Below are 13,293 nucleotides of genomic sequence, written 5' to 3'. Positions count from 1 at the left end.
GCTCTACGCTATTACACTACGTTAACTGACTAGAGGCCAAAAGAAAAGGAAATGCATACTTGAAATAGAGTCGTTATTTTTGTTTGTTTTTGCGCACAAAAAGTATTCTTGTCGCTTGATAAACTTAAGATTGAGCCACTGTAGTCACTTGGACTATTTTAACAATGTCTTTAATAACTTTTCGGGGCCGGCAAGTTTCAATCCTTTTAAAGCCTATGGTGGGGTGATCCAGCTCTTAGATTTCATCAAAAATATCTTAATTCGTGTTCCAAAGATGAACGAAGGTCTTACGGGGTTGGAACAACATGAGGGAGAGTAAATACTGAGAGAATTTTCATTTTTGGGTGAACTATCCCTTTAATTCCAAGTATAAAGTATAACAAAAATATTGGTGTTCTTTCTGAGGAAAATGTAGACGTATTGTCTTGTCTGGAGACAGCTAAACAAACTCTCAATTACATGTTTTTTCTAGAACATTATTTGCACAGTAAAAACAAAAAGATGCAATGAAAATAAGGGTTGTGAAATAATAAAATCAATCCCAATCAAATGTGGCTTGAACATTTTTTTTATAATGGAGATACAATATGAGCTGCTGTTACAACAATGTGATTTATGTAAGATTATGTTAGTTTTAGTTTTATTGTTTTTCATAATCGCCATCCCTAGTTACCATAAATCATCTGCTTCAAACATGATTTAAGTCAGTGTTTAACCAAATTACATAATTGTGTTTGACCAGAAAGCCATTTGAAAAGCCAACCCGATCTCACCGTCAACTTGAAAATGAGAGCATATAGCAAATTTTCATGCTACAATAAATGGGTCATTAATAAAATATGCGATGAGGCATATTTTATCTGGGTGGCATATGGCCTGCATATGGTGTATCATCCCCACACAATCTATTTTTACAAAATATAAACAAAGTGTGAGAATAGGAGCATCACGCTACAGCAATGTTTAAAATGATTCTCTTTGCCTCTAGATATATTTAGTGTGTAATTATTCAAGTATGTTATGCTGAATAATGCAAACTTGGCCGAGGGCAATTTTCATGGATTGCACAATCATGGAGCAGTTGGTAGGCGATCGGTTTGTATGCTTAACAGGGCAGACCTTGTGATCTTATATAATTAAAGCAACACTATGTCATTTTTGCGGTTTTTGCTCTCGGGGTCCCCCTACAGTTGGGAAACAGTATTGTCTTCTACTACTGTCGTAAAATCTGTCATGGTTACACCCGGGGCCTGTTTCAGAAAGGAGGTTAAGTGAAAACTCGGAGTATGTAAACCCTGAAATGAGGGAAACTCTGGGTTTTCTGTTTCAGAATGGGAGGTAAGTCAAACCTGAGAAAGCAGGGTAAGTCAAGCCCGTTTCTGAAAGAGAGGTAACTTATACTCTGAGTCAGTTATCATGGTAACTTACTCTGTGAACCTAACCTGGTCGGGAGCAGGTTTACTTCCGTAAACCCAGAGTTTATTTCGGTCTCCTCCCCTTTTTTAAAGAGGAAGCGGTGTTTAAACACCTCATTCATTCTTTCTGTACATTTATTACTTAGATTCTATAGGCTACTCCACATAAATAATGTGAAGAAATGTGAATGTGTAGAGTGTTTGATGTGTAGACACATAATATTAACATTTCCTCTGTAGGCCTCTCTGTGGCAGCAGAAACTGTTTCTTCATCCCCATCGTCCTGTGAAGATGAGCATTTGGTTGACCACATTTTATAATACTATTTGTCATAATTTCTGGTGTATTGAGTAGGCTACTTCCAACTGCCTGGGTTTCTGTTGGGACAGGAGGCTCCAAAGGACAGATATTACCATCAGAATCTGTTGGGAGCAACAAAAAACCCAACCCAAAGTCAAATATATGGAAATATCAAAAACAGCCTATATAAAAAATAACACATATGTACTCTTACATTTTATGAAGGCACTTGAATCTTCAGGAGTGACTGGCTCTGATGAAATCCCTCCAGGAATTCCCTCAGCCGTGGCCTTCCAGCATTCAGGCTTAGGGCCATCTCCATCTCCTCTGCATCTCCATCTCCATCTCCATCTCCATCTCCATCTGCATCTCCATCTCCTCTGCATCTCCATCTCCATCTCCTCTGCATCTCCATCTCCATCTCCTCTGCATCTCCATCTCCATCTCCTCTGCATCTCCATCTCCATCTCCTCAGCATCTCCATCTCCATCTCCATCTCCTCTGCATCTCCATCTCCATCTCCTCTGCATCTCCATCTTTGCGAGCCTCTTCCTTCTTTCTGTTGGCTGAGTAGAAGTCAAATGAGAATGAACATTTAATTGTGTTAATTAGACCTATGTCAAAAATGCTGCTGCACTGCAAGACACTGGATGCTATTTAGTTATTTAATATGTCAAATGTTTGTAAAGTCAGGTAGCTTACATCCATGATATGCTCAAGCCTTACCTGATTGAATTATGTTTTATATTTCATTTTCAGCTGCTGCCATGTTCTTTTAATGCCTGCAGGATTGCACCTACATGAAAACGTTACTAGCTACCAGATTGATAATTCGCTAACAGTTACTCTACTAGCATTACTTGATTCATGAAGATAAATGGAGGACCAGATAGATTCCGTAACATGGCCAGGCCATGTTATTCAGCCTTTTACATTTCGCGCGGTAGTCAGCTCCCTGACTCCCTGATTTATTTATACATTTTTAAACACTTTATAGATGACTGACTGCTGCGCTTGTGACAGCATGCATGTTACTGAAAGAATGAGCATAGAGAGAGAGAGAGAGAGAGAGAGAGAGAGAGAGAGAGAGAGAGAGAGAGAGAGAGAGACGGTTGCGCGCACGCGCACTCTCACCGTCTTCAAACTGTCTTGCTCTCCCTCCAATAGTGATCCTCGTCCGGTCTTTTAATTTGTCACTCTCCCTTTTTCTTCTTTTAGTCTCCTTTGACAAAACCTTTGCCTTCTTCCTTTTAGTTGTTGCTTCGGTCATGACAACAACATACAGACAGGTATCAAACGCTAGTTGGGCTCTCACGTCAGAATTTGAGGAAGTTGGGGTGGTGGGGGAAGTGACGTATTTCGTAAAGCAGTCGAATTTTGTAGTTTTTTTGTGCTCGGGTTACTACCCGAAACCCGAGGTTACATAGTGCCAGTAAAAGCGATACAGACACTGTTAGGCTACGGCAGACGTGTCATTCTACCTATTGTAAGTCGATGTACCATCTCAAGGGTCTTGGAAATATATAATGAAGCTTGAAAACGACATAGTGTTGCTTTAAAGGCATTGTCAATACCAAGCAAACACATTTACGTTGTGGCGATGTCTGTGGCACGTTGCATTTCTGATTTGGCAACGTTGCTGTCTACGCGCTAGCAACATTGTAACAACGTAGAGTTGTAAGACGCGACAGGACTGTAGCAACATTGTTGCGTGAGAGAGAGACAACTTTCCAACAATTTGTTTTTTTCATGCTAGATATATATCCCCCATTTAGCATGTTATGTTTTGCGGCTAATTTTTAATTAGTCAGATAATAGATAATTATAGACATTTTAAATATTGTTTATCCTTATTATTATGTATGGGCCTAACAGTAAATTAATTATAATCAACACCAGCAAGTTTACACTTTACAAAGTAAAAATGACATAAAGGTTAGCTAATTCAGCTTTATTAAAACTGAGCAGACATGATAGGCTAGCATAAATAGCAGACAAATCAAAGGAAAAAAATAAACAGGTGTGCGAGCGGTTACAAACAAATTGTTTTCTCTGTGTGTTTTTTCAAAAAAGGAAAAAATATTAAAGTGCAACAAGTAGGGTAGAGCCAGGACGATTGAAACGCGGGACGGATGAACCATTGAGATTTCCTTGAATGAAAACCACTCACGTCATGCACGTCAAATTTCGTCAGCACGTACAGCATGCAATGCCTACCAGACCCTCCAAAATAATTTCTTATTTACGGCATGCCGTTTTGGAGTTAAAGCCGGAGGCTGTTTTTAAATGTGGTAAGTGAATTCTTTCATGCTGTACTTTTTTTGAATGACAAGTTGTATTTATTGTTTCATGTGCCATTGTAATGATACGGCAGGTGTATTAGTACTGCAACACACCCTTAAGTGTGCATCATCAGAGTTTTTTAGTTTAAGTGCAAAACAGGTTTAACTGGCTGGAGGTGCTGTCGGGACGGTTGAAACAAGTGTTCATAATTTTTTTTATGTTCATAATAACAGGCTATTCAACTAGCAAACACACTCAATATGACTCAAGGAAGAAATGTAAGAAAATGAATTGTTAACTGATTTGTCTGTCTTTGTCAAAATAGCCTATGAGATTACGCAATGTTTATTGGGCGACTAAACAAAAATGGTAATATGAACCTTTAAAATAAATTACAAAATATTTTTACAAAAAGTTACTTGACAGGTATTGTTCATAAAAACAAGCATTAGATGAATAGTTGCCGTTTAAACTGTTATGTTTCATCGATCCCACCCCTGTGTTTCAATGGCCCTGGTCAGGCGGGACGATTAAAACAAAGGACAACTACCGTTCAAAGTCAATTTTTACTTAAATCATTCTATATTTGTACCGAATAACACATGATACTAAGAGAACAAATATGTGAGTTGTTGATCACAAAAAGAAAAAACCATATCTAACTTATAACCTTATCTTAGAAAACGACGTTTATCTGAAAAGTGTTTCAACTGTCCCGGCTCTCCCCTACTTGCTTAAGTAGGAGTGCTGAAATGTCAATTACTCATCATTAAAGTCATTTTGGTTTCATTGTGGCTTATAACTTTTGGCATAAAGTTAAAATATTTGTCATACCTGATCAGAAGATGTTCAACTCTTTTCCTAACGGTAAGAATTAAAGGATGAATACTAAAAGAAATATAGCTAACGTTAGTATACACTAGTAGCTACTGTAATTTACAAGATTGCAAACTCCATGAGTTACCAGCTAACATTATTCTGTCCCTTCAGTTAGACTGAACAAATAAATGTCACATTAGACAAGGAAGTTGTAGGTTGTGTTTGAATAATTACGTATCTTCTTATTTAGCTGAGGTAGGCCTAAATTAAATGCAATTATCTTGTATCCTTGCTAGATGAAGAATGAGAAACCACAATGAGCCCAACGGTCGACTGAAATTTAAAAGGCTGATTTTGGCGCTTCAGGACAGTGACACGTAGGCTACATATGTCGTCCAGTGGTTGTCCAGACACCCTCGGCACAATGGCCCTGAACGGTGGTTCAATGTCAACATTGTGACAATGCTGTAACAACCTTCACCACACAACGTACTGTAGTTATAGAAACCTTTTGGCCATGTTGTGAAAACGTTGTTAGAAGGTTGGGTATGTTGTGCCAACGTTCTGTGTTTGCTGGGTACTTTCTGTGCACTTGTTTAGTCAAATGAAATCATCATGACAAGATATAAATTCCAGTTTGGAGTGTATGTTGCATTGGAGTATGAAATAAATCAGTGAAATAAACTGCATACAGTAGCTAACTATACATTATTGCTCTCTTTACATGGTGATCTGATTAAGCAGGCTAAATAAATATGTGTGCATGAAATTATTTTCACAATTTTATCTGTATCGGTATTAAAGCGTCTCCTAAGATTAAATAGCCTATTCCATTATACAAAACAATCGGCATGTGTTCATATCAAATGATAGGAGGTGCGTCCGAATGCGCGTATGAGTAGGTGGTACTTTTGAATTTACTTCGCAACTGTTGAAAAAGTATGTTCTATACAGTATGTATAAGGTAGTGTGAATTAAATTTGTATCTACTTACAGTTGCATATTGTCGATACTGTCACGTGACCTACCAGCGTCAGATGCGTCGCTTCACTGCTCTTCATAAATCCATTCCTCTTTGGGATTGTAAAGTGTCTATCAAATGTGCACTTCAGAATCTCAGCAGAAGTAATAGGTCATCCAGGTGCTTTTACTATGTATTTGGACATTTTGCTCTTTTGCACTCTTTTTTGCATATTACATTTTATACTATAAAGTAGGGAAGTATTCGATTTTGGACGCAGCGAGGGCGTCCGCGCTTTGATATGAGAGACAGGATAAGTAGAGCCATTTGGCGACCCAGATGTGCAGATACAGTTGTTATGTCTGAAAGCTTAGCTGACTTGTTGCCTCACTCTCTTATCAGGCAATGACTTTGCAAGCAGCGTTTGAGCACGAAGGTATAGGCTACCTTACAAAACTGTTTTCGGACAGACTTCTGAGTAGCCTACAGTTTAATGATCTACAAAATAGAGAGAGCTTTGGTGATAACGAAGTTATTATTTAATTACTTCAATAATAATTTCTCGCTAGAAAGGATATCAAAAGTGGAAACGTTGGTAAAAACAAACATTTAGCCAACAAACAAACTGATGACCTACCGTAACTTTCAGCCATCTTTAATTTTTAGCTAAACTGTAATGGAATGGAACGCACAGGATTGTGTGATATCAAAGGCAGAGAAGGAAATATCTATATGCTGCCTTAAAAACATGATCAGATGAAGGGGTCTCAGGAGACAGGAAGTAGAGCTAACTAGGCCTATTGGATTCGGACATGCCTTGAAGGCAGCATTTTTAAACTTTTGGATGCTGTCGTGGAGGATGACAGAAAAAATTAGGAATCAATCAGAATCAAGCCATCTTCTTCTATCATCTACTATATGATAGGCGAAAAACAGTATGTGAATGGCAGTGAAATGAAGCAACTGACACAGTAGGTCACATGACAGTGACAACATGGCGAATGTACGTCCGAATTTCATTTATAGTACACACAATTTTCGTACTATATAGAACATACTCTTTTAATGGGTGCGTATTAAGTTTCAAAGCAATTTTAGTACCTTATATACAAGAGAATCTTGTATTAAACATGTTCAATTTTAATATCAAAACAATGTAAACTAAAAAAAGATAAACGTAAGCAACAATAATTTGTAACATTAGTAGCCTATACGGTCACTGTATACACTTTCATGGAGTTATTTTGGTTGTTCAGAGCTATCTGACAAATCTGCTATAAAAATGGGTCTTTTTTCTGGTAATCATTGTATTGATCAAAACTCCATATACGGGCTCTCTCTCTGTGCAAAGCCCATATCAAAATCTCAACTTGCTGGGTATCAGGTTCAGATACCATTTATGTACAATGATTGGGCATGTGTACAACAATTGCTCTTGCCTTCAGCAAAATGAAACAGTTTTAACTTAATGGACATGCTTGCCAGACAGGAAGGCAAGCAAAGCTTGTCTGTGATGTGCCAGCAGGAATTTCTGCAAACACTATTATCACCTAATCAGAGTTTTTTGTCTCAGTCCAAGCAGTTTGTTTAGACTCACAGCTAATGCTTTGGCAACTCATTTCCTTCAAAATTACACAGCGGAAGGAACTGATTAATTCGTATCATTGTTCTAGGGACTGGTGTTCAAAGTTTTTTTGATATGGTTGACCTAAGTTTCTCTACTGTTCTAATAATCCACAAACCATCTTACATAATCCCCATACAATTGTTTTTTGAGGACTCTTGAGTATTAACAAAGAAATGTGAACCATGGTACTCCAGGATGTACACTAACTAAATTCATTCTAAAAGGGTTCATATCAGGAGGAATCAAACCGTGGAATTAAAGAATCAAAATTCTTCCCAAGTGAAATTATTTTTTTTTTTTAAGCTGCAACTTTTGTAGTGTCAAGACAGACGAATACTTTGCAAAATATGCGCTGTTGTTTTAGCACCCAATTCGCCAATGGAATTATGGAACTCAACTTGCTGGGTATCATGTTTGGACACCATTTAAACCTAACATGTATTTAGCACTTTTGACATTGAAAATGATGCAAATAATGTTCTGCTAATGTCCACAACTATGCAATATGATAAAGAGATGCCACACCAAACTTGACGTTGAAGCTAATCCATCATGTCTGGTTTTGACCTTCTTCGTTAAAGAGATAGCAGCAAATGTTTGCACAAAAAGCTCACAGTGGCTGACATATTCTGGTTATAATGCTTTTGTTATTTGATTATCATTTGATAAGTCCAACTCTCAGAGAGATTAGCATGGTAATGGTAATTGATGGCAATGTTAATGTATTTAGTCTTGGCAGAATAGATCTGCTATATGCTGCTGCAGAGCAAGTCCTAAGACTTGCTATTGCCAGTACATTCACAGACATTGCAAATGTAACATACATCAAATAACCCCGTAGCAGATCTATACAGGTGGAGCTGGGGAAGGTGGAGGGTTTCTGAAAGCACGCAGCAGACTCCAAACGGTAACACTACTGGTATTTGAATGTTGAGCCACAGCTTATTGGCCGCTGATGCAAAGGCAACCACTCAGCTGTGCTATGTAGATGACGATGTGATCGGCACCAAATTTGTTAGGGACCTTTCAGGCTGTGCCATCTAGAATTTCATGCCAGAACTTGGTATTTATTGCTAGCATATCATTACAAAATGCACATAAACATCTCACTATTATGAATAAGGTGCAATGTTTTAAACTAAATACGAATGGCGCTAACATGCAAAGGTGGTGCTAGTATTTAGAGAATTCACACCTGTGCAAGTATTATCATGACCGCTGTAACAAACAGTAAATGTAAAGTAGGTTAGTAGGTATTTTACAATAGTCCACATCCTTTATTCTGTCTCACAAAGGTAAGCTCATACTCTTTGATACAAATGTCCTCCGACAGGATGCTGCAGAACAAGGCCAAGTAATGAAGCCACATCTGCCACGCTGTGCAAGTGTACTGAGTGCACTTGGCCAGCCGAGATTACGGGTGCTGATTGTGCCTGGAAAGCATCAGTGTCGAAAACCTTTCAGAGGCAGGTGTCAGATATTGCATGGCTCAGATAACCGACTCTTTCAGGTTCTGTTCTGGAAGGCTGCATGTTATCCATGCACATCAGTGCCGGAGAAGAGCTGGAATCAGTGGAAAATCTTATGAAAAAGAATCAAACAGGACCTTTGGAACACATGTTCTGGTTTGTATTCAGGATGGAAAATGGAACATGCTTAGACAGAGGGCTTAAAGTGATGTTACACACACGAACCAGCCAAACAGTTTTGCTGTGATCTTTATGGCAACTTCCATCATCATAAACTTGACATGATGCAGGGCACAGGCCTCTGAGAGTTTGTCTTCACACAGCGCTCCAGCACAAGTCACTAGAGAGGAAATTAAAATAATGTTCCCACAGCAGCATAAATTGATTACGTTAAATCGTTTATTTGCGAAGGCTTTTCCGGAGGACCCTGGCTTAATAAGGAAGAGTCCTTTGCATAAATTATTTGCTTTGAATTAATCTGAGCCATTACATAACTGCATATTGAGTGGAAAAAGGACAAATAACATGGCCTCGAAGTCTCCCCGTCCCATCCTTAGAAAAACAAATTACTTACAACTGAGAAAAGTTGTGTAAATTACAGAGAATTCGGCCTGGAAGCTAAATATTTATACAAATTTTGGTAGTCTTTTACCAAGAAAGAAAAAATGAGGTTGCGTGAAGTACATACAGTAGCCTCATTTATTTAGAGTAGAGCTCGTCATGAAATCTCTCATTGTATTTTAATATTGCTATTAAATATTTATAAATATGTATTTTTTAAACATTTAAAACATTTGTACAGTATATAAACTTTTTTATTAGTTAAGATAAAATTAGCATACATTTAAATGTAAGACTTTTGACAATGCAATTGATGCAGACATGGAAGGTCCTGATAAAGTGACTATATGCAAGCAAAAGCCTTATATTTGGATGATAAAGAGATGCCAAACCAAACTTGCCGTTGAAGCTAATCCATCATGGGAAATCTGTGCTGTCTGGTTTAGCACTTCTTAGATCTTCAAGCGATAGCCAGCAAACAGAACACTCACTGTGGGAACCATAATCCCACCCTATGGACCTTCTTAATCTACAGAATTTGGCTGAAAGTGAAGGGAAATGGGGAATATACTCTTAGCCAGACATTTATATTTGTATGATGGCATTTTGGTGATCACAAATGACCTGTGATTAGTCTCTAGAGAAAAATATGCACTTATACTGAACATCCTAAAACCATGCGTTATAGATTCAACTTATATAGTCCACTTCAGACATTCTACTGTAAGTAACTTTGCAACAACACGTCAACTATTATTTACAGATTAGTATATTATTAGGTTAGGGTTAGCAGAATAATTTGACATTATAGTCAGTAGAATGTCTGTTGGGGGAACATTTTATTCTATTAAGCAGACAAACTCTAATGAGAGTTATTAGTTGCAACGTTTCTATATAGTCAGTAGAATAGTAAAGTGGACTATTGAAATAAAATGCTACCCTGACAGTGTGACTTAATGCATGATTTAAAAGTGAATTGTGCAGGTTTTCAACGTGAAATTAAAATGAGAAAACTACAGCCTTTAATGTGAGAGAAATGTGCTTTGCTAACTTTTCAATTATAATCATGCACCCTAGAGCAAAATGATGAGCCTGCAATGTAATTTCTCCCGCATGGGTGAGATTTCACCCTCTTGTACAGCTCCATTTGAAAACACTCACGCATTTCATGCTGCTATTATAGTGATGAAGCATGTCTTTTAAAGCTGTTGTTTTTCAAACAGCATGTGCTCTCAATTATGCTGCCTGAGGCCGAAACAGGTTGAACATTCCTTGTTGTCAAAAAGTTCCTGGATCAGATCTGAAGAATATATCGGCATGCTATTTCAGATCAAATGTAAGTGGATGGCTGTGTGGTCATCTGGTTTTTTCAGGAAAGAACAGAGGTGAGGTAATAAATACTACATGCCATAGTTAAGGATGGAAATGGCAGTGCAGAATTACATTTTTTTAAGTTGCATTCTTATTAAACGGTAATGGAGACAGAACGGCACCCCTTAGGTTTGAAAAGCTGCCAACATCTTGAATGCATCTGTATTGTGTTTCACATTTCAGGCTTTCCCCCCTCTTTTGGGCACAATTTCCAAAGGCAGAATGAACATTTTTTACGCCGAGTTGTAGAAGGGAACAGAAGTAGCCTATCTAAATAATTTTTCCCTTCTATAATTTTGAAAATCAAACCCTGCTAAAAAGGCCAGCATGAATTTCTATATGCTTTTTAATGCTGGTCTATATGGTGGAAAAGCACCATCAGATTGGAAGTCCACAAAAATTATATTTATTATTTTTTTATATATTTAACATTCCCATGACAGTGAGGACTCCAATGATGACATGGTAGAAATGAGAAATGGCAGCTGATGCACAGGGCGGACTGACTGTGAAAGCTCTAATTCACAGGAGACGGAGGCTCCAAAGCCCAGAGGAACAAGGTCAGTGGACAGAACAGTTTTTCCTTTTCGCAGGGGAGCAGCAACAAGCCATTTCCCACGCTTAGACTGCAAATCAACAGGGGGCTGAGCCTTACATATTAGTTTGATTATAATATATATTAACTGTAAATTAATTTAAAAAGTGCTCTGTGCAAGCACCAGGTAATAATAAAGGTTTTACAGTTAACTTGCCATTAAAATCACACTGCTCAGTATATTCTCAACCAGCCAGAATATTGTTGATGATGCAGTCAGGCATTCAGGGAGGAACAAATGACTAAGAGTCGCAGTGGCTGAGGGTCTTTGTCATAAACACAAGTGACTTGATGGGATGAACAGTGCTTGATTTGTAACATCTTCCTGGAATAGCTATTCATTTTTTATCAGCACCAAGGGGATTTGTTTTTCAGCGTGTGTTCACAGTGTCCCTTAATTTACTGCTCACAAAGGGTCATCTGAGGCTGTATCAAATGAGTGACTGCATTCTTTTGACAAGGTTCATAGTGATTGTGACTGGCATGTTCAATCAATTGTTATGTGGTTGCTTTATATTTCAGAGGTATGGAACAGAAACAAGTTATGGTATATATATATATATATATATATATATATATATATATATATATATATATATATATATATACACACACACACACATATATATATATACATTTACATATAATTTATTTTGATCAATTACTAAAGGTTTCAGGTCTTCAGCGGCTTGTGCTTACATCATGTTGTTGTTTTCATGAAATGCTGGCTCATGACTGCCCCCTAACTATTGTTAGACTGTTGTGGTTGTCCTCTTTCTTTGCAAGATGCTGCCCTCTGCTGACACACATTATGAATACCTATTCGAATTTCCCCAGAATGAGATACTACCAGGTAGGTCAAAAAAGAAGAAGAAAGAAATTAGAGAAAGTGACAAGGATAATGCCATCTTTGCTTCATGGGTACTACTCAGTGCCTTAAAAATAACTTTTTTTGCACAATACAAGATAAAAATATATGTCATTTTATTTTATTAAATTAAATATTTCTAAATTATAATAAGCACTACACACTTTTAAGATCCCTAAAAATAAATAAAATAAAATAGAACATTTAAAAAAAATGAAATAAAATATAAAATGTAATGAAATTAAGTTTATTTCATGTTTTTAAAAGCCCTAATAATTATATGATATACAATATAAGTATTTTAAAAGGCATAGTAATAAAATAATATACCATTTATTTAAATTAAATATTTCTAAATTATAATATAAGCATTCTTACACTTTTAAGAACCCTAATAATAAAATTAAATAAAATTAAAAATTAAATAAAACGAAAAAAAGAAAATGAAATAAAATAATTATGAACTATAATATAAGTTCATTTCATGATTTTAAAAGCCCTAATAATAAAATAATATAATATAAAATAAATAATTATAAACTATAATATTTGTATATTCCATGCACTTAAGATGCCCAATAATAAATGTAATTAAAATATGCATACTATATTATAAGTATAATTCACACATTTTACATTTATTTTTAAGAACCATAATTATAAATCATAAACATTGTTATTATTATTATTATTATTATTATTATTATTATTATTATCATTTGTATTGTAATAATAACAATAAATGTCATTTATGTTGCTTGTAAACATATTGTGTATTTATGCAGTGGTTTTATCCGGTGACACAGGAATCCAGTGTTGATGCTGATCTCCCACTAGGCGGCAATGTTGCGTAAATAATGACAAATAGGAAAAGCAGGTTGAAATACTTTAAAAAAGTAAAAATGCATATGTTTAAGACAAATGCTATTAAAGTTTGTCATATGCAATGCACTGGAATGCAAAGTTATCTTGATAAATATGCGTGAAAAGCTTCATCAAGGTGAAGCATATTGTCAGAACTGCT

This window comes from Siphateles boraxobius, unplaced genomic scaffold (genome assembly GCF_051911475.1).
Source record: "Siphateles boraxobius isolate OS27281-9 unplaced genomic scaffold, OSU_SipBor_1 41, whole genome shotgun sequence".
NCBI classification, from domain to species: Eukaryota; Metazoa; Chordata; class Actinopteri; order Cypriniformes; family Leuciscidae; genus Siphateles; species Siphateles boraxobius.
This window is presented reverse-complemented; position numbering follows the sequence as displayed.